Source organism: Castanea sativa, chromosome 11 (assembly GCF_040712315.1).
Source record: "Castanea sativa cultivar Marrone di Chiusa Pesio chromosome 11, ASM4071231v1".
Taxonomy (NCBI): domain Eukaryota; kingdom Viridiplantae; phylum Streptophyta; class Magnoliopsida; order Fagales; family Fagaceae; genus Castanea; species Castanea sativa.
The window spans coordinates 39,201,040-39,208,188 of record NC_134023.1 but is presented as its reverse complement, the minus strand read 5'-3'; the positions used below and the strand labels follow the sequence as shown (position 1 = coordinate 39,208,188).

Below are 7,149 nucleotides of genomic sequence, written 5' to 3'. Positions count from 1 at the left end.
ACAGAGTTGGGTTACAGATTAGTAACGGAGGGAACTACAGGTGGGTAAAGTGTCAAAATTGAAATCACGGGTATGCAAGTCAAATTAGAGGCAAACCACAGGTGGGTAAAGTGTAATTATCCCTTATTTTATTGTAGTAAATATATTATTTTATTTTGATATTTATATTATTTTATTATGTTGAAAACTAAAATAGATCCACTGATGTTAGATGTTTTGTAAAGAGAGTAGGTAAAATAAATAAAGTAACTTTTTGTAGTGTCAAATAGCTAAAAAAATAGCTTCACCAATGTGGATGCTCTTATATTCTCAATATTTTGGTTGCTAAAATAAAAAAAGGTTGAATTGCAGCACTTTGTACTCTTTTTTTTCCAATTTTATTGCAGTTTTATATCATATTTTTGCAACTTTTAGGTTGTGTAGCCAGCTTTATAGAGAGAAAAAAAATTAAAATAAATTGTGGGGTTAGTTTTATGTCTTTTTTTTTTTTTTTTTTTTTCTTTTTGTTTAATTTTTTTATCAAATGGGACCCACATTAGTGCAACTTTAAGAATATCACACGGTGCTTGTTAACATTTACTTTATGTCATATTTTTCCAGTTTTTAGGTTATGAAACTAGCTTTATAGAGAGAAAAAAAAAAATTAAAATAAGTCGTGGGCTAGTTTTATGTACTTATTTTCTTTTTGTTTAATCTTTTTATCAAACGGACCCACGTTAGTGCAACATTAAGATGCAGTTAACGGGCACCATGAGTTGCCCGTTAACACGTTAACACAACCGAATCAAAAATTTTGGAGACTTTAGCATGCAGAAGGCATATAGACAAGTTTACCTCAAAAAAAAAAAAATTTATCTCTTCTAAAACAGATTAGATTAGAGAACAACACAAATTGATTTTTTTTTTTTTTTGGTCTAGGGAAAGTACACTCCCCTCCCTTGAGGTTTGGAGAAATGACACTCACCCCAAACTTGAAAGGAAAAGATACTCCTCTCCCTTGAGATTTGAAAAAAATAACATTTCTCCCCTTCTGTTAATATTAGTAATGGAATATTCCAATTTTTCAAAAGATTTTTTTTACCAAAATTTCAACCATGGTTAGTAAAAAGAGCATTCACATAAAATAAAATAAAATAAAAAATGAAAAGAGCATATTATGAAACATGTTGATTAAATTGATTTTTTAGTCTCTTCTGGCACCTTTCTAATTGATTTTTTTTTTTTTTTTTAAATTTGGATGATTCTCTTAGATTTTTTTAATCGCACCTCTCTCCAACACTTTGGATCAAAATTTATGAAATAAAACAATTTGTCGAAGCTTTCAAGCTTTTATTGTTTAAAAATGAGTTTGAAATTTTTGGAGTCACTTATCAATATAAAAAACTTTCAGACATGGGTAAATTGGATAGAATTTACATAGGTGCATGCATGTGTGTGTGTGTATATATATATATACACACACACACACATTTTCATCACACATGATATCTATTTATAGATTTATTAAGCTAGTTTTAATTATTCAAAGTACAAGAGAAACTCTAGAAGTTCAAATCAATTATTTTTCTTTATGCAAGTCAGGTGAGGTGTCAATGGCTATTGGCTTCTACTTTCCAGCTTATTTTTCCATTTACTTCTTTACTGCCAAGTATTGTCTCTTTGGCTGAATTATTGACAAGTAGCATCCACTTATTGAATTGCAAATTACCTTTCAAGCATTATAGACACAAGAGAAATAGTTTGGGCTTTTTTCAAATACTAGAACTACTTCTCAATAACTAATTTTTTAGTTATATTAATTTCAAAATTTTGGTTTAGGACATTCAACGAATATAAAATCTTCGAAAAAAAAAATGCAAAAGAAATAAGATAATAGAGCATGAGTAAATATCCAAAGCATTGTGTAACAAACAAATTGAGATTTTCAAACAAAATCCATTAACAGAAATGCCTTTGAACTTTGAAGTTAACCCATTAACAACAACAAAAATCGAGCTTTTTCAAAAAAATAAAATAAAAAATAAAGTTTTACAAATTGTTTTGTGAATATTAAACCATTGTGTACATAACAATCTATCTACACATAAATTCCAAAAATCCATGGTTCAGCTATGCTAAAATACAATATATTTTGAGGGCTTTGTCGACATTTACCTGGTTATTCAGCTTTTGTTATATTCATTGTGGAATCATTGTTGGGCCATGGGATGAGAGGTTATGAGGGACTAGCTGATGTGTATTTGTTATTGTGAATTTGTAAATAAAAGTCCTTAACATCAATCTAGGTTTTCAAAGAAGCGGGAAATGATAAGCGGGAAGGGATGATTGTCGAAATTTTGGGTTTTGTGAAACTTTTAGGGTGTGTTTGTTTGGAGATGAAATAGGGAAGATGAAAAATTTTGGAGAGAAAATAGGAATGAAAGCTTTTTTAAGTGTGTTTAGTTGGGTTGAGAGGAAGGAAAATAAATGGTGGGGCTCAGGTGTTTTCTCTCCGAACCTACCAAAAAGTTTTCTCTCCAAAATGGAGAGCACAATTGAGTGAGGATAAATTTTTTCTTAATTGACAAAAATACCCATGTGTACATTTTTCAAGTTGCCTTTTTTTTTTTCTTCTTTTCCACTGGGCAGTACGTTGCTCTTTTTTTTTCCCCCCCTTCTTCTGGGCAGTTGCCTTTTTTTTTCTTTGTGTTTTTTTCACTAGGCAGTACCGTTGTTTTTATTTTTTTATTTTTTTTTTATTTTATAGTTTTTTTAATGTTTTTATGTTTTTGTTTTTTTTTTCTGGGCTGTTGCCTTTCTTGTATTTTTTTTTTGGCAGTAACATTGCCTCTTCTTTTTTTGGGATATTATTTTTATTTTTTAATAAAATTGGATGATTGCTATTTTTTGTGATTATTTGTCATTTTTTTTTGTTTTAATTAAGTATCATTCTTCAAAAATGGTATATGAGTAAATTTATGCAAATTCATTTTTTCCATCTTCCACTTTTTCATTCTCAACCAAACAAAAAAGAGAGAAAGTAAAATGTTTTTTATCCTCCCATTTTTTCATCCTCCTACTATTTTCTATCCTCCCACTTTTCCATTCCTCCAACTAAACGGACCCTTAAAAATAATATGAAGCCAATTTTAAAAATATGTTCTTAACTAAAAGGTAAGTTAGTACATAACATTTTTAACATTAATTTAACAGAGTTTAGTTAAATAAATATTAAAAGGAAAAAATATTTTTTCCTTTTAAGTTTGTGAGTGAGTGTTAATTTTCCCAAACCTCAAAGAGTGTTAGTTGACCTTATGGTTTTTATACCTGACCTGCTAAACCTGTAACCGGTGTAGCAGTAACATTAAATAAATGGTCAATATCAAAACACTTAAAAATCTACGGTTAAGATCTAAGGTGGGTATCGTACCCACTAAAAAAACTGAGGGTAGCGTAGAATGACCCTTTATATAAATCAGAAGATGTATTGCCAAACGGCACCATCAGCCTTACCCTAGTGAAGTGAGTTTCTTCGTTCGAAAAAAAAAAAAAAAAAAAAATTTTCGTCTCCTGTTTCTGTTTGCCTTAGAACCATGAGATGTAGACCGCCGCATGTATCTCAGAGATTCAAGCATCCGTTACCGAGGCCCACTAGGCTGGTAATGCCAGTGGAGGAAAATTTCCCCTTCATTTCTCCTTATCAACATTCGCTGCAACTCCTGCTCCAAATATATTTTCCAGGGCACCCATCTCTTTGTCTACAAGGAGGAGGTTCTTGATGAGGTACCGTATATGGCTGCCAGACTTTATAAATAAGCTGTCTTATTCTATAAAATGAACAGGTGTTGGTTATTGTTTCCTAGTTTTCCCCATGTTCTATCCCACTACTCTTTTCTTCATGCAAGATTTGAATATCCTATGTTTAGTGAACTGAATTTTTAATGGATGGTTTCTCATTGCAGAAGTATCCAGACTTTGAAAGCTGCCAGATATGCCTCAAATGTTCAAATTGCTCTGCTAAGATTTGGATTAGGTCAGACCCAGCAAACAGAGACTATGCTGTTCTGTCTGGCGCTACCAAAAAGCGTCAGGTAAAAATTTAGATTCCCTCCCTAATCTTGATATCACAATGGATTTTGATTTCGTCAGTAAATTAAAATTATTCCTTTTACCAGGTTGCAGTGTCGAAAAAAGGGAATTACCAGGTTGCAGTGTTGAAAAAACGGATAAGGGAAGCTGAAGAGGGTGGAGATGCGCTGAAATCTTTAGAGAACACAACCTTGGGTTCTAAAAGAGAGATTACTGCGCTGGATGAGATGAAATCCATGGAGGTACTTGCTTTAGTAATTTAATTTAATTTAATTTTGATTATTTGGGTACAGATGGCATCTTAAGGGCTCAAACAGCCTATGTAATTTGTCTTTTACACATGTTGCCTGAGATCATCATCACTGTATGTGCATCACATTTTTTCCTTAATGGGTAATTATGTATAAAGTAACACTTTAATGTGAACTAAAGTTGTATAATTTTGATACTAATGCAACCCCCACCCCCCCTTTTTCTTCTGTTTTGCAGTCCCAACATGCAACTGTGAGTGTAGATGCTACGCATGAGGACTCGCCAACCAGAGTTGCAAAGAGGGTATGATTTATTTCGTCAGTAAATTAAAATTATTCCTTTTACCAGGTTTTCTCTTTGATGATGATTGATCCTGACCAGGACAAGCAAGATCGGAGGTAATGATCATCTCGATCTCTTCCATTTCATTGGTTTTGGCGCTTTTAGTAGTTAGGGTTTTAATTGTTTGAAGTGGTTTTGGATGATGGGTTTTGTATTTGGAAATTGGAAGTGGGCTGGAAATATATTTTTAATTACATTGTACTTTTTATCTTTTGAAATATTGTTTCATGAATTGCACTCTTGAAACTCCTAGCGAGTTTAGAATGTTTTTTTTTGGGGGAAAAATTAGTATCTTATACAGTTTGAAAATACAAATTGAATGTTTTTTTTAGCCTGTGTTTTTCTTTAATGTAAATAGTTGGAGTGAGGAATATAATTTGTTCGATTTGGATTCTAGAGAGGGGATATATGGTAAATTTGTTCAATCTTTCTATGCCATAAGGCTTTAAGTTGAGGAGCTAGTGAATTCTCATTATGCAAGAGCATTGTTTTGAAAGCCATGCCATTCAAAGAACCATGAAAGTGAGAGGTTCAAGCTTTTTAAGGTCGGATCGGGGTTCAACCAAGGTCAAATCTTGACAAAATAAAATATATTAGTTCAATTATATATAATAAATATAATAGTTTGTAACATAAAGACCCAAGAAGCTGACTTGCTTAAATGGTTAGCATGGCAAACACGAGTTCTTGCATGGGGGGCTTGGGTTTGAGTCCCTGCATGTGCCTCTAATTTAAATATTTCCAAAAACACAACTTCCTTGAACTTCTTGCCAAAAAACCAGCTGGTCTGGTCCGGTCCAGTCTGGTTATGAAAGCTATGTGCAAGAGGCTGTTTGGGTGGTTTTAGCCGTAGGTACCTTACCTTGATACTAGGACTTTTGTTTGAACTGTCAGATTATAGGAACTTATCAACTCTGCAATGTGAAAGTCTATAAGACAAGTTTGACAATTTTTTGTTCTCCAATCCTATTTTATCTATTTGTTCATGTGAGTCCTAGTGCTGAAATGACCATGCTGATTGTTTTGGGTGAAAGACCTGATGCTCACACTGCAGTTCTACATCCTCAATTTGAGTTTAGAATGCTATTATATTTCCAAGTATATGCTTCTATATAGCATAATTAAATAATGTGCAGAAAATATATGTTCCTATCTAGCATTATATGTCCAAGGTTTGCATCAAGATACAATAACCTCAGTTTATGTTTCCAGATATGCATTGTACTCTAGTTTATCAGTTTGTGTTCTGTTATATATCTCACCTGCAGATTATTTATTTTTTTATTTTTTGGGTGTTACATCATAATACATTCTTTATATTTTGGGGGAGGAGTTTGGGGTGTTGGGTTGGTGCTGTTTTCTTATTCTAGGTTTGTTCAAGAAATTTGAGGTCGAGATTAATGATGTGTTGTTTTTTTAAATTCCATATGGATTTTGTGATAGAAAATTTTTGCTTAGTGTGGGCTTAGGTTGTTGATGATGGTCATTCATGTGGGTTGCTAACACAATGATTAAAAAAAAAAATGTGTTTTAAAAATATATGACAGGAGATAGTTTGTTGGGTACTTGGCTTATTGTCATTTCGGAATTTAGTGTTGTGAATTTATGCAAATGTTGTTTCAGGCACGAGTTATGAGTATGTAGTATTACCTCATATACTCCATTATTTTGGTTTTGTTATGTAGACGGATAACAAAAAAATTCTAGCAGTACCCTCTGAAGTTGTATCTGTTCTTGTTGTGGGTTGCGCAGAAAGCTTTGGTTGGAAAGTTTTTTCAACAGAGATGGTCACTAGATAAGGTTTATGTAATCTTTTTTTCTTTTGTTTGTTTGTATTTTTTCATTCTGATTTTATTTATTGAAGTTTTGTTACTAAATAAAAAAAGGTATAATGGGTATGTATTATGGAATGTAGTGTTCTGGATGTTTTTGTATTAAAACCTGGAAGGTAGCAGTATTATGGTTGTGTTATGGAACACAATGTCAAGTATTTTGAATGTTTAGGTGTTATATGTTACGAATGCTTATGTTTAATCATGATAATGTAATACGTGGAAGTATGAGTTTTTTTTCTCTGTTTGGTTATGAATGCTAATGTAACGTGCTTCGAGATTATTTTTTGGGTTTTGTTTTATTGATTCTAGTATTTTTCAAACTAGTAACTAATCCGTAAAATAAAAATTACATATATTTATCTAATTGATGGTGAAAATTCGGACTTAAATGTTTCAATGCTCAAACCATCAGTTCTATAGTTCCCCATTATTCGGACATTGGTTTATGAAATATTTTTTTTAAATTTTTTGAATTTGGACATTCAGGCATCCTTAACTCTCTCTCTCTCTCTCTCTCTCTCTCTCTCTCTCTATATATATATATATATATATAGATTTATTTTTCATGTATTTGCAAACTTGAAGACAACTTCACTAAACACCTTCCTAATAACTAAAATTGTCACCAATAATAAGTTTTCATTCATTTCAA

General features: G+C 32.0%; 1 long non-coding RNA gene across 2 annotated transcripts; it reads left to right on the top strand.

The window, feature by feature from the left end:
- Nucleotides 1–3,478: 3,478 nt before the first annotated feature.
- Nucleotides 3,479–6,719, top strand: LOC142614901 (uncharacterized). Of its 2 annotated transcripts, none has more exons than XR_012840590.1 (4): nucleotides 3,479–3,762; nucleotides 3,942–4,070; nucleotides 4,155–4,310; nucleotides 4,558–6,719. It is a non-coding gene; the product is annotated as an uncharacterized LOC142614901 (long non-coding RNA). The 2 variants fall into 2 exon arrangements; XR_012840591.1 differs by having other exon boundaries at nucleotides 3,498–3,821.
- Nucleotides 6,720–7,149: the final 430 nt, after the last annotated feature.